Consider the following 23239-nt stretch of genomic DNA (forward strand, 5'->3'; position numbering starts at 1 on the left):
ACTTCCTCCTGGGGCTGTACCTCTGTTGTGCATATTATGAGGGGCTCCCACCATCCCTGTGCTATGCTCATTATGAGGGGCTCCCACCATCCCTGTGCTATGCTCATTATGAGGTGCTCCCACCATCCCTGTGCTATGCTGACTTCCTCCTGGGGCTGCTTACGGTGCAGGTGTCAGTGCTGTATATCACGGTGCTGGTGTCAGTGCTTTATGTCACGCTGCTAATGTCAGTGCTCTCTATCACAGTGCTGGTGTCAGATCACTCTATCATGGTGCAGGTGTCATTGCTGTATGTCACGCTGCTGATGTCAGTGCTCTCCATCACGGTGCTGGTGTCAGTGCTGTATATCATGGTGCTGGTGTCAGTGCTTTATGTCACACTGCTGATCTCAGTGCTCTCTATCACGGTGCTGGTGTCAGATCACTCTATCACGGTGCAGGTGTCATTGCTGTATGTCACACTGCTGATGTCAGTGCTCTCTATCACGGTGCTGGTGTCAGTGCTGTATATCATGGTGCTGGTGTCAGTGCTTTATGTCACGCTGCTGATCTCAGTGCTCTCTATCACGGTGCTGGTGTCAGATCACTCTATCACGGTGCAGGGGTCATTGCTGTATGTCACGCTGCTGATGTCAGTGCTCTCTATCACGGTGCTGGTGTCAGTGCTGTATATCATGGTGCTGGTGTCAGTGCTTTATGTCACGCTGCTGATCTCAGTGCTCTCTATCACGGTGCTGGTGTCAGATCACTCTATCACGGTGCAGGTGTCATTGCTGTATGTCACGCGGCTGATGTCAGTGCTCTCTATCACGGTGCTGGTGTCAGATGACTCTATCATGGTGCAGGTGTCATTGCTGTATGTCACGCTGCTGGTGATCATCTCCTGCACCGTCTTCTTTGCCTACCCTGACCTTCCGTCTCCTCCATTGCCTTCATGCGCTCCACAGTCCTGAATTGTCACAACAATTTCACATATAAAAAAAGAATGCTTGTAGTTGTCGATCCCAGATTCACCTCATACATGTGTTATGTCATTGGCCATGTGGTGGGACTATGTTTGCACAGCTAGTAATTATTTTGTGGCTGCAAATTTGACCTGTAGGTTTGCAAAGTTCACCTCCCATTGAAGTCAATGGGGCCCGCCGCGAACGTTACGGTTCGCGAACTATCGGCCACGTTCGCGAAACGTCCTTTCGGAAGTTCGTCCATCACTAGTGGCCAAGTATAGTGATACATTGCAGTCTCAATAGAGCTTATGGGCACAGATGGGAATGAAATGAGCCATCCATATTACTGACCTACCAACTGGCTGGTTTAGGTGCTACAGCTTGTGGTCAGTGGCTTAATGCCCAAGTTGTTCCTTGGTTGACCCTGCGATCCTCCTGCTGGGATACGGTGTATAGTCCTTTGATGGATTGCAGCCATGCAGCACTTCGGTGGTATTTGTATTGATAATGCTGATGTTTGGAGGGGCATGTGGTGTGTACGCCGGAAGCAGAAGTGATTTCGCCAGTTGGGCAGGGCCGTGTGTGCCATAGACAGCACCAGCGTCCAATGGCAAACCCGATCTCTGTAACCCAATTTAGGAGTGGGCCTGCATGCATGGTGGCCTATAGGAGGTTAAGCTTTTAGTATACTATATTACGATATTGTGAAGTGCAGTAAAAAAAAAAGGAGCAGCTGGAAAAGTTTTTTTTTTTTTAAATCAAACAACAGTAGGTGTAATCAGGATAGATCTTAGTTTACTTGTAAATAATAGAAGCATGGAAAAAGTTAATTGGAAAAAAATTATTTAAATTAATTTAAATTAAATGCAATAAAATGATAAAAAAGTAAAATCAAATCAAATAAATGAAAGTAGTAGTTATTAATTGGATTATTAGTGAATGATTATGAACTAAGAGGATATCTGATACTGGATATACAGTACAATGCTTTTGATATTTGCACTAGTGATACTATATGCAATACCACTGCTAGTGCTAATGACGAATATGGAATATGCCAGGCCAATCGAGCACATGATCATAGAGGAGCAAAGGAATAAATACTCTATATAGATGTGTGGAGCAGGCAGAGCTAGGCTCATCACAAACTGGATGGGGGGGTGGTGGGAAAAGAATATATACACAGTATCCAATTAGATGACCCCACAGACCTCAAGATTTTCAATAATTCCTTCAGGAGCCAAGGAACCCAGGGTGAAGATCCAGAAAGTCTCTGTCCTGCATAGCCTCTGAAATCTTCACCCTCCATCATAGTATTTATTAATGGCTTCTATACCGAACACTTGCAGGCCAACTGGAAGTCCATTATGGCAATCCTTAAAGTGCCATGGAACCGAGTAGTTGTGTCTCCTCTTGTTTTTCATGTTGGGATTATTCACATTGCCATTGATGATGTTGCACTTATGTTCACCAAATCTTACTCTTAGTGGACGTATTGGGCGTCCAACATAGAGGAGACTACAAGGGCAAATGATACCGTAGACCAATGCCAAGGTGCCACATTAATGTATTGTCCAATTCTATGACTGTGGCCATCGATCCCCACCACCTCTTTTGCAGTGTGACATGTACGCCCAGGTCCCACAGTCTCTTAACCCCACATTTGTAGTTCCCCTTTTGATCGAATATTGATGTTCAAGGACCAGTGGGGATCTTCATTACATTTGGGGCTTTGCTTATACTGATTGGTGCTATCAGGCTTCTGAGATATGATGTAGGTTTACGGAACACAACTTCAGGTCTGGAGGGCAGGACTTGGTTCAAGATGGGATCTTGTTTCAAAATATTCCAATTGCGTTGAATTACTTGTTGGATGTCAAATGCCTTAGTGCTAAATTGGGTGTTGAATCTAATGGAATTTTTATTATCCTGCTTATTATAGATCTGTTTGTTCTTTTGAGTTGTTATGGCATCTTTCTGCGTGCTATGTGAATGGCTTTCAACGCACTGTATCCAATATTTGGTGTATGCTTGTTCTACATGGTCTTCCTTGTATCCCTTTTCCAAGAATTTCCTTTTCTTGCTTCTCATAATCCCTCTTTCTGGTGCATGTTCTCCTTAACCTACAGAATTGCCTGTATGGGATGTTAGAAATCCATTTTGGGTAATGGTGACTTTTGGCGTGAAGGTAGAAATTCCCAGCGCTCAGTTTGAAGTGGGTTTTGGAAAAGATGTTGACCTCTTTGTCTACTTGTAGTTTAAGATCAAGAAACACAAGTGATGCTTGGTCAACATGGGTAAATGATATACCAAAGGGGTTGGAGTTGCAATATTCAAGGAAGTTGTTCAGCTCCGTCTCTGATCCGTTCAAAATGATTAAGATGTCATCTATATATCTTGCATAGAGGACAAGCTCTGTCGTAAAGGGATTGTTTGCCCAGATCAAACAGTCCTCCTAAAAACCCATGAACAGATTTGCGTAGCTTGGAGCAAATCTGGCTCCCATGGCTGTCCTTCTGGTTTGTCTGTAGAACTCTCCCACATAGGAGAAATAATCATGAGTCAGACAGAACTCAATAGAATCAATGAGGAACCTAGTTTGTAGGGGGTGTAGATTTCTCTTGGATAGATAGTGTTTGACTGCCTTGATACCATATTTGTGCTGGATGGAAGTGTAGAGTGATGACACCTCAAGCGACAGCCACTTGTATTGGGGTTGCCAGGAGAAAGTTGAAAGAATCTCAAGCATATGTCCTGAATCTTTGATATATGATGGAAGTTGTTATACCTGATCTTGTAGGAAAAGTTCAATGTAACACCCCATGTTACTTGTTAGGCTGTCTAACCCAGCGATAATGGGTCTACTGGGTGGATCCATCAGATCTTTGTTAAGCTTAGGAATATGATAAAAATTAGGTGTTAGGGGATGTAGTTTGTTTAGAAATAGATGTTCACTTTAAATGTTAACTCCATTCTCTCTATCTTGGCTGAGAAGTTGTTCTAGAGTGTTTGTATAGCCTGGTAATGGATCAGCTGGAAGCTTTTCATATGTGTCCTCATCACCCAAGAGTCTCAAGGCCTCCGCCACGTAGTCCTCTCTGTCCTGAATGACCAGGCCTCCTCCTTTGTCAGCCTGCCTAATAATTATGTCTTCCCTGTCCTTAAACCTCTTGATAATTTCCTTTGGTGCCTCACAGTCATTTCTCAGAGTGTGCTCAGATTTGCCACCAGGGTGGCATTTCTGGCATATCTTTTTTATCTCATCCATCACTACTTCATAGAAGATTGGATTTAATCTTCCTTTTGCCCAGTGGGGATGGAAGGAAGACTTTGGCTTGAAGTTCATGTGTGTGATCTGTTTCTCCATGTAGATTTTGATCGTAGTGTGTGGAAATGACCCCTCTGTTTGGTGTTCTTTCCTCCCCGTCTGCCTCTCTGCATCTTCTCTTTTTCTTCCCATCTTCAGCGGTGGGTTCAGATGGTTCACCTGTTCAGCCGCGGGACTCCAATTTTCCAGAGCTCCTTCCTCCAAAAAAGTGAAGGGAGACACATTTTCCGATGGGCTTGTCCTTTTTGGTATATAACCTGCCTGCTGGCCGATGGCACCGTGGATGATAGTATTATCTGGCAGTAGGGCATAGTTCGTGCTTTCTTTTTAATTCATTGGTATCTTTGATTACGTTGACATAATTCTTTGCGTGCTCTTTTGGTTGTTATTCCTTGGCTCATGAGGGCAAGCTCGGGCCCATTTCTCTACTGGATTTTTTTACCCATTTGGTTCTATTTATAGGAGGAAAATTGGAGGAAGTTAACAACGTGCCCAGGCCTTCGAAGGTCATAGAGATGACTGGGAACCATCTAGTCACTGGAAATCACTATGCTCAACTTCCAGCGCTAAAAAAAGCAAAGGAAGAGGCGCCTCTGGGTGTAGAGATAACATACACTTTAATTATAAAAATGTATTTAATACAGGCAACTCATATTTTGGATGTGATCTATGAGCATTCAGTCACTTTAAAAGCTGAGCATGGATGTGGCCATCTGATAGTCTGTCAAGCTGAGGCACTGTAGCCACTAGTGGCCAGGAAGTGGCACAGACGCTGGCCGTGGAGCACAGTTCAAAGCAGAACGAAGTCTGGAGAGCCGGCGGAGAGAGATGATATCATGAGGTGGGTGCGACCGGTTTCGTGAGCATACAGGCTGAGATCGTTTGACAGCCGCGCTCCATCATCAAGCAAGTGGGACAACAACAAAGACTGATATATATATATATATATATATATATATATATATATATATATATATATATATATATGCCATGCACAGGAGGAGGGGAAGGAGGCACTTAAAATGCAGGTGCAGAGGATTACAAATCTTAGTTGCAAAAAAAAAAAAAAAGTGTCAGCGAGAACAGGAAATAAGATATAAATGAATTGGAAATGGAAGATGAATAATAAAAATAATATTATAATAAAACATTTAAAAAAAAACTAAAATAATAAAGATGATGAATGTAAAAATAAAACTGAAAATCAAATAAATATAACAATGATACCGCAAACATTCAAGACTCATGGGTAAATACAGAGACAGCAATAGATAAATGATATACACACTATATCATAAATAAATTAAAGTTAAACTGACATGATATGGAGAAAAGAGACGGAGAAAAAAGGAACAATATAAAAATAACCGGCTGAAAAAGATGATATCTGAACTCAGATATCCCCACTCAAAGTCCAGGATGCCATAGATGTCCTTGGGCGTGAAGTGGTTAAAACCATTAAATTCATGGGTTTATTTCCACTTTATGATTTACTGCTGGGGCTCGGTTTAGTCATAAATGAGCTCTCCGTATTGGTCTGGGGTAGAGTAAATGGTGATATAAACATAAATAAGCAGATAGAGGTTATATTCAGAAACAGTCTGCTAGACAGTATAATTACGATGCCAAAGTAACTCAGAATAGAGTTCTGTACCACTAGACTGAAAACAAGTCATTAAATCTGCAAAGTCAGCAATAAACAGTACCCAGAAAAATACCTGCAGTGTGGATGAGAATACTATAACCAATTTAGAGTGCACCCTCTTAGAATGGCTAGGATATGGTGCAATATCCCCTGATATGTACCTCTTAAAGTGGTTGTAAAACGCAGGTGGTAGTAATAAAAAAATAGAAATAAATCCTGCAAGACAATGTCATAACGTGCTAGTATGCATCGCATGAGTTCACAACCACTTTAATATAAGCAATAGGCAAAGGTCTCTATGGAGCAGCTATGGGAGTGCAGTCCTTAGCCCTATCTCTTCAACGGGCTAGCATTGAGCCCAGTTTTTCCAGTGTTGCGTATGAATACAGTTCCAGTAAAACCTGCATGCAGTAAGGCTACTAGATAGGTGTATAGTCAATTATTAAAGGGCTCAGTCTTTCCAGCAGCAAATGGTAAATCATTGCAGCGGAAGCTCACCAGTCCCAGTGATATCACAGCTCGCAATCCATCACATACAGTGATTAGTTCTCCCTCCACTCTGCACCCAGGTAACTCCAGTATTCAGCACACCAGGCCATGCTTAGGCTGCCTATATGCAGCAAGCAATTGCACACACTTGACAGCAATGTGCACTCTCCACACTTCTTCACAGCAAAAGTAAGTTATTCGCTGTACAGTCCAGGAAAATTTTGCTTTTTCCCCTCCTACAGGCAATTTCTCTCAGGGGAATGTAGTTCAAAAACTCCTGACTTCCCCACTAGAATCTCTTTGGACGACAGTTTCCGCATTACAATACTTCCTGAATCAGTCAGTTAAACTCTTTCTGCTCAGCAGTCCCCTCCCCTCTCTGGAGCACCTGGCTACACACTTGCCCCGCCAGAAATCTTTGGTCCCCAAAGAAGGGGCAGAGTTGAATGGTATATAATGTCCATAACTTTAAATTAACTAAAATGATGTTAGAAACCATGAACCAGACCGAGACAGAAGTACAATCAAATCACACTTGTTTATTAAATAAAAATAAAAAAGGTAAATAGTGAAAGCATAGTCAAAGCATAGGCCGAGTCCATTAACTGGATCGAGTAGTCAGCCAGGCCAGAGTTCAATAACCAGATCGGGTAATCAGCCAGGCCAGAAGCCAGGGATCCAAGTGGAGCAACAGCAAGCAGGATAAGGAGCCAGAAGGGATGTCAGCAAGCTAGTCTTTAAGCAGAACCGCAGGAGATGGTTTCTTGTGATGTGACCAAGGAGAAGGCAGAGATGAAGTGAGCTGGACAGCTTTAAGTAGGCAGTTCAGACGAGCATGATCGAGAACAGCTGGTAACTGCGGAGAGAGATGAGAGCTGGCACTTAGCCGACAGCTGAGCAGCCAGCCCAGAGAAGGAAGGGCTAAGCCAGCCCTGACAAATGAACAATTAAAAGCATGAAAAAATAATTCTCATTAGCATAGGAATTGACAAGGGAACCTCCCACCATTTGTTAGGAGTGAGGTTATCTTTTCCATAAACCACTGATATTGGGATGAGCCACCTAGATATGCCAGGGGGTGAGTTTGAGTTGCCTTCCACTAAATCTGTGGTAAGAAGGGTTGGTGCTTTGTGAATCCTTTAAAGAGTTGAAAAGTACTTCCTCAGAGCTTTAGTCAGTCTTTAAGGGATCGATTGTTAATTTTGCTCTTCGTTTTTTGGCTTGGATGGCTCTTTCTCAATTGGTTCCTCTTCAAATTCTGTGGATGAATTGGAGAGCATCTTCTATCCGTGGAGTAGTGTACTGGTAAGGAATTCTTCTCTGGTTGAGTGTTCAGTAGTTGATACACATCCCTAGTGTGCCATTCTTCCTCAGTTACATCATACCATATAGATCGGTGGAGTGTTAGAAAAGGTTACATGCTGTAAGAGATATCATCCCCAAATTTTGAGCTAAATACCAAGAGGAAACTCAATGGGACTTTAATGCCTCTAACTGTAACCACACCAAATTGTTAAAATTTATCTTAGATATTTAATAAAAAAATACATTAGAAAGTGCTCATTGAACAGCCCGTGAACAATGTGTGTGTGTGTGTGTGTGTGTGTGTGTAGGGGAGGGGGGCACTGTGCCTCACTGTGAACGTGATCAGTGGCTATAAAACCACCGCATCACTTTTACACTTCCACTTTCCAGCCAGAGGAAAGCCAGCATAAGCCTTCAACTTATGCTTAAGAGACAAAACAGACAGCGCTTCAACACTCTTATCATAAGGTAAGCATCCACACTGGTACCTTGTTCTCAGCTTCTACAAGCTGTTCCGATTCCAAATAGTTAGATACAAGCTGGCAGCACGATAAACTGCAGTCAGAAAATGCTTTATTGAAGACTATAAAAGGGGAATAAATTCAGCTAATAGAGACGCTGACATGTTTCAGCCAACAAGGTTCTTACTGATAGCTTACCTATGAGAAAGGCTCTTATTGACTGAAACGTGTAAGCGTCTCTACTGTCCCCTTTTTTGTCTTCAATAAAGCATTTTCTGACTGCAGTTTACCATGCTGCCAGTTTAAGTGTACAGGTATACAGGTATGGGTGAATTGCCCGAAATGTACACTGTCAATGTTCAGGGCCATACATTTGCATCCAGATGCCTGTCAAATGAGGTCCTGAGGTTTGTACAGCTGCTGCATATAGCTCAACATAGGTCGGCCTGCATATAGTTAAAAAACACTGGATTCACACTGTGAATGAGCCACAAAACCTCATGTGCACACAGAACTTTTTATTAACTGAATACAGTCTTACATTTAGCAGGAATTTTGTAAGTTATATTATATTTGTGTCCACTCATAATGATTTTAGAGTATTTTTAGGGAAAATATTGCTTTGACATTTTCTGGGGCTAGGCTGTAAGGGGCCCCGTGATTTCTAACAGCAGCCCTGACCATCAAGGACAACAGCGTATTCAACAATTTCACCCAACGAACGTACAACTCCCGGGTTTTGGGAGGAAATATTCCACTGGAAGACATCCCCATTTCCTCCTCCTTCTGCCTTCTCTTCATACTCCTCCACCTTCTGCTGACTCTACTTAGGTCCTAGGGATGAATCTACCTAGGCGGACTTTACCTAGGGATACAGAATGTAAACAAAGGCCAGGCAAATGCTTGCAGGGTCAGACCACCTAAAGTGGTTGCACACTCTTCTGGCCTAATGTAGGTCATCCTGGAAGACAAGGTACCTAACCAGACACCATTAAGTTGAGGACATATGCCAAGAAAGGTTATGCAAATATTAAAAACATACAAGACGTTATGGGCCGTTCGTGCCAAATTTGTGTGGCGCTCACGGCCCACAATGCACTGCGCCATCGCAGTGCATTGCTGGCTCATGATTGGCCAAGCATGCACTGTGACCCCGCATGCTTGGCCAATCACAGCTCTGGCAGCGAGGAGAGCCATGATTGGCCACAGGCAGGATGCCTGTGGCCAATCATAGCTCAGGCTGTGTAGTACACGCCCCACACTATATAAGGCCGCCAGCGCGGCGGCCTTGTGTAGTGTGTTGGCGTCTGTAGGAGTTAGTGGCTGTTCTGTGTACCTTCAACACAGTATACACCGATCGTTATCGGCCGATTTTGCGTTCTTGCTCTTCTGTAGTGGTTGTTGTCTGCGTGCCCTGACCGCAGTATACACCGCTATATCCACCTATATAGCTAGCTATATTTCTCTTTTTTAATAGAGCTTGCAGTCAGTTGTAGGAGATTGTGCGTGCTGTCTGCGTGCCCTGAACCCAGTATACACCGCTTTATCCACCTATATAGCTAACTATCTTGCTCTTTTTAAATAGAGCTTGCAGTCAGTTGTAGGAGATTGTGCGTGCTGTCTGCATGCTCTGAACCCAGTATACACCGCTATATCCACCTATATAGCTAGCTATCTTGCTCGTTTTAAATAGAGCTTGCAGTCAGTTGAAGGAGATTGTGCGTACTGTCTGCGTGCCCTGAACTCAGTATACACCGCTATATCCACCTATATAGCTAACTATCTTGCTCTTTTTAAATAGAGCTTGCAGTCAGTTGTAGGAGATTGTGCGTGCTGTCTGTGTGCTCTGAACCCAGTATACACCGCTATATCCACCTATATAGCTAACTATCTTGCTCTTTTTAAATAGAGCTTGCAGTCAGTTGTAGGAGATTGTGCGTGCTGTCTGCATGCCCTGAACCCAGTATACACCGTTTTATATCCACCTACATAGCTCTTCTCTAATTGAGCCCTCTGCCATCTGCAGGAGTTAGTGGATGTTGTGTGTGCCTCCAGCACAATATACACTACCCAATTGCTGGTTTTCCCATCTCCCTTCAGGCCATTACCATGTCTGGAAGGCCAGCAAGGAGAGGCAGACAGGCGCGAGCCGATAAAAGAGGGCAAGCAGGCTCTGTGTCTAGAGACAACAGTGCTGGTCGTGGACGCGGTGCATCGTCATCATCAGCACGTGGCCATGGGACACGCTTGTCCTTTTCGGCAGCTGGACATGTTGAGCCGCAACATGCCAACGACTTGGTAGAGCGGATGACCAAGCCCTTTTCATCCTCCTCATCCTCTCTCACCCAGGCTCAGGGTACTAGCAAAGCAGCTGCCAACGCATCGTCTTCCCTCCTCTCAATGTCATCATCAGTGACTCCTTCCCTAGACTCACTACGTCCTCCTGAGGAGTCTCCTGAACTCTTTGAGCACAGTGTTGGGTACATGCTCCAGGAGGATGCCCAGTGTTTTATAGGCTCTGATGATGATACTCAGCTAGAGGAAGGCAGGGAGAGGGGATGCTCAAGAAGGACAGCAATCTGGCAGTCATGTTCCACAAGCTGCAGCATACTGCCAGGTTTGCTCCAGCGATGAAGAGGGAGGGGATGATGAGGGCACTGACTGCACGTGGGTGCCTGGTAGGAGAGAGGAGGAGGAGGAGGAGGCACATGTCCAACGAGGCAGGATGCCCTCCGGGGGCCAGCTTAGGGGCAGCACACCGACTGAATCACACCGCAGAGCTCCGCCTGTGCAGGGCGCTGCCTCTGCGCGTTATTCTAAAAGTTCTTTGGTGTGGGCCTTTTTTGAGACAAGTGCATCAGATCGCACCGCTGCTATTTGCAACATATGTCTCAAGCGTATCTCGCGTGGCCAAAACATCAGCCGCTTGGGTACCACATGCTTGACCAGACATATGTTGACCTGCCATGCAGCTCGTTGGCAAGCGTACCTCAAAGACCCACACCAAAAAACAAAGCGGACCTCTCCTTGCTCATCAGCTGGGATCTCCAACCCCACTAGACCTTCAGTCCTCTCTGAAACCTGCTCTGAGAGGAATGAAGGTGTAGAATTAGGTGTGTCACAGCCAAGTGCTTCGGGCACTCTGCTAGCAGTACACCCACGTCCGATTATAGCAGGCAAATGTCCCTGCCCCAGCTGCTGGACCGGCGAAAGAAGTTCACTCCCAGCTATCCACATACCCAGCGGTTGAATGCTAGCTTGGCTAAATTGCTAGCACTTCAACTGCTGCCTTTTCAGTTGGTAGACTCGGCCCTCTTCCGTGAGTTTGTACAATGTGTGGTTCCTCAGTGGCAGGTCCCCAAACGCCACTTTTTCTCACGGAAGGCGATTCCGGCTCTCTACCGGCATGTGGAAGGCAATGTCCTTGCCTCGTTGGACAGGGCGGTCAGCGGTAAGGTGCATATTACCGCTGACTCATGGTCCAGCAGGCATGGACAGGGACGTTACCTGTCTTTCACGGCCCATTGGGTCACTCTTCTGGCAGCTGGGAAGGATGCAGGACAAGGTGCAGTAGTGTTGGAGGTTGTTCCGCCACCACGCCTCCAAAATGCTACTATTGGTTGTGACACACCTCTCTCCTCCACCCCCTCCTCTTCTTCTTCCTCCATGGCCACTTCCAGTGCTTTGTCCTCAGAACCAGCGGTGCTCCATCGGCGTTCCAGGGGCTACGCAAGTACGCAGGCAAAACGATGCCATGCCGTGCTTGCGCTGGTTTGTTTGGGGACAGGAGCCACACTGGGGTAGATGTTTTGTCAGCTCTGCAGGGGCAGGCCGAGAGGTGGTTGATCGCAACCACGCCAGCTTAAGCCAGGAATGGTGGTTTGCAACAATGGCACCAACCTCCTCTCCGCCCTCTGACAGGGACAACTGACCCATGTGCCCTGTGTGGCTCACGTCCTTAACCTGGTGGTGCAGCAGTTCTTGGGCAGGTACCCAGGCTTACAGGATGTCCTGAAGCAGGCCAGGAAAGTCTGCGTGCATTTCCGCCGATCATTTAATGCCTGTGCTCGGCTGTCTGAGCTCCAAAAGGAGTTGAACCTGCCCAAGAACCGCCTTATATGTGACATGCCCACCAGGTGGAACTCAACGTTGGCCATGCTGCAGCGGCTGCACACGCAGCAGAGGGCCATCAATGAGTACCTGTGCGACTACGGCACCAGGACAGGGTCGGGGGAGCTCTGTTTTTTCTCACCACGCCAGTGGGGCATGATCAGGGATGCATGCACTGTCCTGTCACTGTTTGAGGAGGCCTCAAGGATGGTGAGCAGTGACAGTGCATGCATCAGTGACACTGTACCTCTTGTCCACCTCTTGGAGCATACGCTGCGTGGAATAATGGACAGGGCACTTGAGGCAGAACAGAGGCAGGAAGAGGAGGACTTCCTTGCCTCTCAAGGCCCCCTTTATCCAGACAGTGTTCCTGCTGTGCCACCCATCATACAGGAAGAGGATGAGGAGGGGGAGGATGATTGTGTCAGCATGGAGGTGGAGGCTGGCACTCAGCATCAGCAGAAGCAGCAGCAGCAGTCTTGTAGGGATGATTTACAGTCCCAAGAAACCTGTGGACTTGTACGTGGCTAGGAGGAGGTAGCTGTGGATCATGTTGTCCTTAGTGACCCAGAGGACTCCGGACCGAATGCCTCAGCTAACCTACACTGCATGGCCTCCCTGATCCTGCAAAGCCTGCGGAAGGATCCTCGTATTCTTTGGATCAAGGAGAGGGACCATTACTGGCTGGCCACTCTCCTTGATCCACGGTACAAGGGTAAGGTTGCCGACCTTATCTTGCCGTCGCAGAGGGAGCAGAGGATGACACATCTCTGGGAGGCCTTGCAGAAAGGTCTGTGCAACGCGTTCCCAGAGACTGGGAGGTTACAAACTCCTGGTCCTGGACAACGTGTTGCTGAGGCATTGGTCAGAAGGAGCGGTGGAGAAGGTGGCCGTCTGACGGATGCTTTCAGACAATTTTTTAGTCCGCAGCCCCAAGGTATGATTGGTTCCAGCAATCATCGCCAGCGTCTGATTTACATGGTGCAGGAATACCTAGAGGCAAGGTCAGACTTGGACACCTTTCCCACCGAAAATCCTCTGGCTTACTGGGTCTTGAGGATGGATCACTGGCCAGAGCTTGCACAGTATGCAATTCAGCTACTGGCCTGTCCTGCATCCAGCGTTCTTTCGGAACGCACCTTCAGTGCTGCTGGTGGCTTTGTTACCGATCACAGGGTGCACCGAATCAGTTGATCGACTGACCTTCATCAAGATGAATCAGTCTTGGATCACCCACAGCTACCAAGCACCTGAAGCTGATGTAACCGAATATTTTTTTTTTGAAATATCACATCCCTTCAAGACTGCCTATGCTGATGCTGAGTGACTGTCCTGTTATGTTGATTGTCTATCCTCTTCCTCCTCCGCTGATATGTTGGAAGAACATTTTTGGTTCTGGGTGATGCCATCAGCCCAATTTTTCTGCCCCTGTTTAACAGGGGCGTTTAATTACAATTTTTGATGCAATGCTTTGCAGCAGGGCTAATTCCTGCACTAAAACTAGAGTATATGGGAGAGGTTGCAGTGTCGTGGCACCAGCACCAGTGCCTAAGGCCAAATTTTTCTGCCCCTGTTTAACAGGGGCATGTAATTACAATTCTTGATATAATATTTCAGAGGAGGGCCCGTTCCTGTGCCCACCCAGAGTAACTGTGAGGACGTATAGTGTTGTGGCACCAGCACCACAACCACCAAAGGTCAATTTTTCTACCACTGTTCAATAATGGCATGTAATTACAATTCTTGATATAATCGTTCACAGCAGGGCGCTCCAGCGCCCACCAAGAGTCACTTTGAGGGCTTACAATGTTGTGGCAAAACCAACACCTTGTTCTGCCATTTCTGCAGAGCATATAGGGCAGGCCCCTACTTTCAAACATCCAACTTACAAACATCTCCTACTTGCAAACGGAAGGAGACAACAGGAAGTGAGATGAAAAAAGACGGACGGCAAAACAAATTATACAGGGGTGATAACCCTTCCCTATGTTTTCCAAAAAGCTTAAAAATAGATTTTTTGACTGGAGCTACACTTTAAAAATGTACCAGTTGAAAATTACAAACAGATTCTTCTTAACACAACAAACCTACACAGTCCCTGTCTTGTTTGCACTGCCTGTATACTGCTGTTCTGAGTATATAGGGCCTGGGGGCCACACGTATTTCCTTTTTTAATATGGGTACGGAGTTCCCCTTAATATCCGTACAAGACCCAAAGGGGCTGGTAATGGGCAGGGAGGGCTACCCATGCCATTTTTCTCAATGATTTTCAACCATATTGCAGGAACCAGATATAACATTAAAACCGCAAGCAGTTTTAAAAGACGTTATTTACGTTAAATGTCATTTTGTGCAGGGACTGTTCTAAACACGGGAAACACGTGGCACTTCACAGGCATACTATAGACACCCCCCAGGCACGACAAAAAAAAAAAAAAAAAAGCACACAGCCTTGTGCATTAACTTAAAAAATGTTATTAAAAATAAGTGAATGAGAAAAACATACTCACAAGGACTGAAAGGTCAAAGACATCAAAGGCTGCACAGACCCCAAACAGACATTTGAATTATTACTGTATGAAAACAATGGAGGTAGACAGGGGCAGCACTGCTGCCTCCAGCTGTGTGCTCAGTCCTGCATCCTTTCCAGGTACCAGAAAATTTACCCAGTGGGTGGAGAAGGATTTTCAGTGTCCCTGCTCATGATTGATGTATCACATGTCCATGGTCATTTGGATACTGTCACTGACAGAGTAGTCCAGTATCACAGACATATTACCTTCCACATACTGGTGGAGGACAAAGATGGCCTTCTGTGAAAAATAATGGTGGCTGGATACCTGACACTGAGTTGTAGCACAGAACAAAAACTCACTGAATGGGGCCACCTCCACAACCTGATGTGGAAGCAGCTGCAGAGCTACCTATTTTGCCAAGCTGCCATTGAGATGCTGGGCATGGGGGTAATTACTAGACATGTGCAATTTGTTTCATAACTAATCGAAATTCTGGCAAATTTTGCATTTTTTCATATTAGTTGAATTTCTTATTTTTTTTTTTGCTTTTGCATTTGGATAAATAATAGCGAAAATAATGAATGAATTTGACATGATTCGTTCATTCGTTAAAGGTCTAATGAAAGAAAAGGTCAACTCAGAGTAAATCCTAGTGCCGGTTCACACAGGGGCCGCCTAAGTCACGATAAGTTGCACTCCATGCATTGCAATGGAACCGTTCTAATAGGAGCCACTCAAGTCAAAAGGTTCCTGTACAGCTTTGGGATGACTTTGGACCGGCTTGCATTGACTTCTATATAAAAGTCGTTTTGCAAGCTGCGCTGAAGTCGTGCTGTACAGGGTGGCTGCAGAGTCGGACGAGCTGCCCCTGTGTAAACTGTACTTCATTTTGTGCTGAAGGTGAGATTACTGGCAAAGTGCATTCTTGAGAACTGAGTGAAATGGGTATTGTATTGTATTTGAGCAGAGGAGAAAAGATATTGTCATTGTGTGTGTTAACGGATTCAATAAACAAACGATTTTCCAAACTACAAATTGTTATCATGAATACATATACATACATAAATATCAAATCAAATCGATATACATACAAAATGAATCGATTCGATAATGAATATCGAAACTCTATAGAAATAATGAATTATCCAAAAACGAATTAACGTAACGAATTTAACAGAACAAAATTATGCATTTTACGAATGAAAACGAGACAAAAAAATTTCCATTGTGCACAAGTCTAGTAATTACGGGATATTTTGTTTCTTCCACTCCAGCAGCTGTGGAAGAGACACCTGCCTACTAAAAGTTGCTGCTGGAAATCATGAGTGGATGTTAAGAGACTTATGGTGAGGTTCAAGCCTATGCATGATCCTACATGCCAACCCTCCTCCCTGCTTCATGTGGCATAAGGTAAGCCTCTGAAACCCATTGGAGAGCTTCCTCCCTATCATTAACCACTTCCCACCTGGCCAATGCATATATACGGTCGGGTGGGAGCCGTCTACTTCTGATAGGACGTTCAGGAACGTCCTTCAGAAGTAGCGGGATCGCGCGCGCACGTGCCCGCGCAGCGGCGCGATCCCGATGTGCTCGTGTCACCCAGACACGGCACATCTCAGATCGGCAGGAGGGCTCTGTGATTGGCCCTCCTGATCACATGATGGCCGTGTCCAATCACGGCCGTCATGTGATGTAAACAAACAGCCGGTTGCTAGGCAATCGGCTCTCCTCTCCTCACACGGAAGTCATCGCTGAGGATAGGAGAGCAGAACGCTGCAGCCGGCTGATGATCAGTGAGTATGAGCTGTTTTTTACAGCTTTTTACTCACTGATCATCAGTCTAGTGTCAACACACAACACAGTGTAAACACAGTCCCCACATATGTCCCCAAAACACACATGTCCCCAAAACATACATGTCCCCAAATAATAAAAACACATGTCCCTAATAATAAAAACATGTCCCCCACAAAAGTCCCACTTAAATCACATGTCCCAATGATTATCTGCACACATATGTACGTGATCACCTGCACACATATGTACATGATCATTTGCGTACATATGTCCGTGATCACACAAACCAATTATTATACACTTAACGGAATTTTTTTTACCAAAAACATGTAGCAGAATACATTTTGGCTTAAATTTATGACAAAATTTGATTTTATTGGATTTCTTTTAAAATAGAAAAAAGAAAATATTGCTTTTTTTCCAAATTTCCGCTTTTTTTGAGCTTATATCGCAAAAAATTAAAAACGGAGTTGTGAATAAATAACACCAAAATAAAGCTCTATTTGTGCGAACAAAATGATAACAATTTCATTTGGGTACAGTGTAGCATGACCGCGCAATTGTCACTGAAAGCGCTAGAGCGATGAAAGCTGAAAATTGGGCTGGGAAGGAAGGGGGCGAAAGTGCCCTGTATTGTAGTGGTTAAAGTGGAAAGTGACAAGCAAGGATAAGGAGCAGTGCGGGCCTTTTGCTACTGTCCAGTATGATTGAAGTGCTACTTCCAGTTTTCTGGTGCAAAAGCTGAACAGCAACTGAAGTTGTTACTGACGCACACAAAATAGAAATTAACTGTAGGGTCTCTGCTCTGTGAACACAGGTGAGTCACACAATAATATTTAGCCCACCACACTCACAATAATTCACTGTAATGCTGCACTATACACCTTTGTACAGCAGCAACTCTCTCTCTACAAACACACTGTCAGCTCTTCCTATATACTTTAACACACACTAATAAATGTCTGTTGGGAACCCAGCTTTTTATAGCGAGTCGGTTGGCACACTGCAAACCCCTATTATTGCCCTCTAAGCCACCTGACCTAAGCTGTTTGATGTATTGCAGGGATCCTCAAACTACGGCCCTCCAGCTGTTGCGAAACGACACATATCATGAGGCATTGTAAAACTGACATTCACAGACATAAGTAGGCATGATGGGAATTGTAGTTCCTGAACAACTGTGGGGCCATAGTTTGAAGACCCATGATGTATTGTTTTCTCTCGTGGAACTACATGGTTATCTACTTGGTTACAGCCATGCGTCCAGCACCATCTTGACTGGTAAGTCTTTTTGCAGTAATTATCCTATCAGCATTAGCCTAAAGCCTAGTTTATAAGTTTATCGGACGAATGATCTTCTGTTTTTTTTTTTTGGATGCTAATCTCCATATGGAAAATGAATAGGTTGCTAAAGTATGAAAATTCTCATATGACAGAATAAAAATTTGGAAGTGATGTAATGTGTTGTAGCGTATTTGTATTGTAGTTTCGTATGAAATCTGTACTGATTAAACGAAAATCATATGATCTGGTATCGTATGAGAACATTTTTCGTGTTTATATCTTCGGAAAATTTTGAACGGCAGTTGTGATCAGATTATCGTACCATCGCTTAGAAAGCAGTATTTTTTGTATGATATTTTGATCAGGTCTACGGGGCTTTAATGAATGAGCAGGTGGGGATAAGCCATATTGTACAAGTGTAATGTATTATTATATTTGCACATAACTGTAAACTTGTCAAAAACCAATTAGATAACAACTGGGAGAACTCCGCGCCAAAGAAACTATAAATAATTGAATCAAAAAAGCTGCTCCCTTAAAAAGGGGTAAAAAACTCCTTTGTGAAGTGAATAAAGTGATAATGGGGCGCTAGAGTATATTAATAACTTATTTAGATATAGTCCTAATTATCTCAAACAAGATAAAAAAATTATAAAATAAAATATCACATGCAATATCAGTGACAACATATCATGATAACCCCCACTATAACATATATGTGCAACTGAAAAAAAATAAAAATTATATATATATATATATATATATATACACACACACACACACAACTCTCAGTGATCATAAGTGTATAATCCAATAAAAATTATTGGAATTCCACAATAATAAAAGTGTATCACAAAAGAAAAGTCCCATTCATGTGACAAACAATAAAATAAGTGTTGCAGAATGCACCAACACAGAAACTTTCCAGGTGTGGTAAAATCCTCTGAATGCGTTGAGTGAACCTTCACCAGAGATTTCAACTAACTCCACCCAATAGTGATTGAATATGCAGTCTGCTTACCAGATCCGTTTGACCACTTAAAAAGATAGTCAAACAGCGCTTGTACAGGTTTGGGCCTGCTCACATAGGAAATGGCATGGAGATTAGATTAGAAAAATTTTGTTTAGTTTCGTTTCGTTTTAATTCGTTAATTCGTTCATTTCGTTTAGTTATATTCGTTAACTTCCTTGAATTCGTTTTCGGATTTCGTTTAGTTTTCTACCGAATTCGAAAAATCAGCCACATTCGAAAATATTTTAACCGAATTCGAAATTATTTCAACCGCATGGTTTCAACATGATTCGAAATGATTTCAACCGCATTCGAAAATATTTTGTGACCCGAATTTAGGGCCATGTATCTCGGGGTCACTTGGTGCTAGAAACTCCATATTTGGATATGTTGTAGTGCTAGTAATATTGTGTTTGCATACCAAATTTGGAGTTTCTAGCACTAAGTGACCCCGAGATACATGGCCCTAAATTCGGGTCACAAAATATTTTCGAATGTGGTTGAAATCATTTCGAATCATGTTGAAACCATTTCGAATACGGTTGAAATAATGTCGAATCATGTTGAAATCATTTCGAATGTGGTTGAAATAATGTCGAATCATGTTGAAATCATTTTGAATGCGGTTGAAATAATTTCGAATCATGTTGAAATAATTTTGAATGCGGTTGAAATAATTTCGAATCATGTTCAAATCATTTCGAATGCGGTTGAAATAATTTCGAATCATGTTCAAATCATTTCGAATCCGGTATTGAGTCGAATTTCGTCCGAATTTGGTTGAATTCGTTAGCATTGTAACTCGATAATTCAGATGCATCCGAATGTCCGAATAATGAAAATTTGTCCGAATTTCGAATCGGAACGAAACAAAATGCACATGTCTAATGGAGATATAGGGAGACCTTTCTCCTCACAGGCTCAGGCGGAGTATATAGAAAGAGCAAGAGATATTCATAGTATAATACTGTTTATTTAAAAAGTGTTACAAAATATGTAGCCAAATGGCTCCTTACATTATAATGTGCAGACCCGGCACTGGGACTGCTCACTTGTCGGATGGAATTCACTGGGTAGTTCGTTCCCATTGGATACCGCTGTAGCGGCGTGCGTTCCACACCGTCTAGCCGACAACCAGAAAATCGGATGTAGCGTCATAAAAACATGACCAGGTACCGCCTTGATGTACGTTTCGTCATCAACGTCCTCAGGAAGCGTACCTGGTCACTGCGGTCTACGTTCTAATGTAAACTTACCTGCCAGATGAACCACCCCAAAGACATGACAGCTACATTTTCCCCATTTACTATTTCGCTACTGCTCATTTGTTTTTCAGGTCTTCTTCTAGGTTTGGGGTCTTTGACCATCTTGATTAACTGAGTGAGCATGATGCAACTCTTATGCATGCACAGGGGAGTTAATGTCACAGCATGCATTTAATGAAGGGTCTGCAAAATGCAGGATTTAGTAATAAATAAGACTGAAAAGTATAACAGTCAACAATATCTACTCTCCATTATAAATTAAATACATATAGAGATTTTTCACCCTTCAAGTAACACTAAACACTGGATTTTAAAAAACTATTCATGCATGTGTTAAAGGGATTGTAAAGTAAAATTTTTTTCTTTTAAAATAACAAACATGTTATACTTACCTCCACTGTGCAGCTCGTTTTGCACAGAGTGGCCCCGAACCTGCTCTTCTGGGGTCCCTCGGCGGCTGTCTCTGCTTCCTCCCGCAGGTACTTCTCACGTTCATGCGCGCCCCCTTACATGGTGAGAAGCACCTGCGGGCGCACTCCCGTGATACAGCTGGTGGCTATAGCCGCTCGCTGTATCACGCGGCCCCGCCCCCCGGCGCTCCGCGTCCATGGATGTGATTGAAAGCAGCGCAAGCCAATGGCTGCGCTGCTTTCAATCCATCCACTCCAGTCAATCAGTGGCCAGGCTGAGTGACGAGAAAGGACGGTGGGGGTGAGCGCAGGATTTTCTTAATGCATAGAATGCATTAAGGTGAAAAAACATTTACCTTTACAACCCCTTTAACTCAAAAAAAGTTCCTTCTATTGCTCTCAGTCTCCACCAAATTTGATGCTGTGAACTAACTTGCTGTTAGAGGGATGTTCATTCTCCATTGTTTCACTGTATGTAGGAAAGCTACCACTCTCTCTTGCTGGCTTCCCTTGTGCACTAGGGACTATAGAATGTGTACTGTGCATAAATAACTTCACATGACTGCAACTATTAACCACTTCAGCCTCGGAAGAATTTACCCCCTTCCTGACCAGAGCACTTTTTGCGATTCGACACTGGGTTGATTTAACAGACAGACAATCGAGTGGTCATGCGACATTGCACCTAAACAAAATTGATGTTGTCAGGGAGTGATTAGACCAGACTGTGTGGACTGCACAGAAGGAACCCAAACGCATGTGAATGAAGTAATAACGTGTTTATTATAAATAAAAAGGAAAATGAAAACAAACAGTGCACTACCAACCAGAACAAGTAATATATATATATAATAAATGGAAACTACCAGTGACGTCAACGGAAGCCAGGCCGAGGTCAAACACCGGGGAAACAGTAGAAGTGTAAGGACGGATGGATGGGCTGCAGAGCAGGGATCAAGGTAGCAGGAGACAAGAGGGACGGGTCCAGGATGGGCTTAAGAATCAGGAAGGGACAGGTCAGGTAAATACAAAGTCCAGGTTCAGGTTCAGGTTCAGGTCCAGGTCCAAAGGTTCAGGTCCAAAGGTTCAGGTCCAAAGGTTCAGGTCCAAAGGTTCAGGTCCAAAGGTTCAGGTCCAAAGGTTCAGGTCCAAAGGTTCAGGTTACATGGAGAGAGTGTGATACTGAGACAAGCATGTTAGGGCTTGCTGGGTCTTTATAAGACTACTGATTACCCTCACGTAACAGCTGATCGCTGCAGGTGCTGTCTGCTCCACACTGCCGGAGTACACCCGTTGGTGAACACTGGTACTGCAATCCAAGAGATCAACAGCGCCACCAACGGGTGGACCATTTCATGACAGTACCCCCCCTCAAAGGAGCGGCCTCCGGACGCTCCAGCTAGGTGTAATTGTCCATAGTTAATGACCTCAAACCACACCATGGATGAGGGCACGTCAAGCTGGGTACAGGGCACATCAGGGCAGACAGCGGGCAAAGGCTCTGGGTCTTTGAGCTGGGCAGCAATCTCTGGGTCCTTAGGCCAAACAGCAAGTACTGCAAGGGCAAGCTGGATTACAGGCACTGGCTCAGCAAGCTGAGTAATGGGCCCCGGCCCAGCAGGCTGGGTGACGGGCCCCGGCTCAGCGAGCTGGACACCAGGCACTGGTCCGGCAAGCCAAATAACGGGCACAAGCTTAACAGGCCAATTAATGGACACTGACTCCGCAGGCTGGGTAGCGGGCCCCGACTCCGCAGGCTGGGTAGCGGGCCCCGACTCCGCAGGCTGGGTAGCGGGCCCCGACTCCGCAGGCTGGGTAGCGGGCCCCGACTCCGCAGGCTGGGTAGCGGGCCCCGACTCCGCAGGCTGGGTAGCGGGCCCCGACTCCGCAGGCTGGGTAGCGGGCCCCGACTCCGCAGGCTGGGTAGCGGGCCCCGACTCCGCAGGCTGGGTAGCGGGCCCCGACTCCGCAGGCTGGGTAGCGGGCCCCGACTCCGCAGGCTGGGTAGCGGGCCCCGACTCCGCAGGCTGGGTAGCGGGCCCCGACTCCGCAGGCTGGGTAGCGGGCCCCGACTCCGCAGGCTGGGTAGCGGGCCCCGACTCCGCAGGCTGGGTAGCGGGCCCCGACTCCGCAGGCTGGGTAGCAGGCTGGAAAACTTCAGGCTGGGTAGCAGGCTGGAAAACTTCAGGCTGGGTAGCAGGCTGGAAAACTTCAGGCTGGGTAGCAGGCTGGAAAACTTCAGGCTGGGTAGCAGGCTGGAAAACTTCAGGCTGGGTAGCAGGCTGGAAAACTTCAGGCTGGGTAGCAGGCTGGAAAACTTCAGGCTGGGTAGCAGGCTGGAAAACTTCAGGCTGGGTAGCAGGCTGGAAAACTTCAGGCTGGGTAGCAGGCTGGAAAACTTCAGGCTGGGTAGCAGGCTGGAAAACTTCAGGCTGGGTAGCAGGCTGGAAAACTTCAGGCTGGGTAGCAGGCTGGAAAACTTCAGGCTGGGTAGCAGGCTGGAAAACTTCAGGCTGGGTAGCAGGCTGGAAAACTTCAGGCTGGGTAGCAGGCTGGGAAACTTCAGGCTGGGAAACTTCAGGCTGGGAAACTTCAGGCTGGGAAACTTCAGGCTGGGAAACTTCAGGCTGGGAAACTTCAGGCTGGGAAACTTCAGGCTGGGAAACTTCA

At 45.2% G+C, this 23239-nt stretch overlaps 2 protein-coding genes across 5 annotated transcripts in view; one reads left to right on the top strand and one right to left on the bottom strand.

Moving 5' to 3' along the window:
- IDUA (alpha-L-iduronidase) overlaps positions 1-23239 on the bottom strand; it is a 256317-nt gene that overhangs the window by 166195 nt on the left and 66883 nt on the right. The gene's annotated exons all lie outside the window — the stretch shown is intronic.
- SLC26A1 (solute carrier family 26 member 1) overlaps positions 1-23239 on the top strand; it is a 96711-nt gene that overhangs the window by 30103 nt on the left and 43369 nt on the right. The window contains exon 3 of one of the 3 annotated variants that reach the window (XM_077476099.1): positions 16076-16211. The exons of 1 other annotated variant lie outside the window; for it this stretch is intronic. The gene's annotated coding sequence lies outside the window, so the exon portion shown is untranslated. The remainder of the gene's footprint in view (positions 1-16075; positions 16212-23239) is intronic. One more of the 3 variants, XM_077476100.1, reaches the window with a different exon arrangement.

The sequence above is a fragment of the Lithobates pipiens genome, unplaced genomic scaffold, assembly GCF_037356315.1.
Source record: "Lithobates pipiens isolate NorthernLeopardFrog02 unplaced genomic scaffold, aLitPip1_a1.2 Scaffold_13, whole genome shotgun sequence".
Lineage (NCBI taxonomy): Eukaryota > Metazoa > Chordata > Amphibia > Anura > Ranidae > Lithobates > Lithobates pipiens.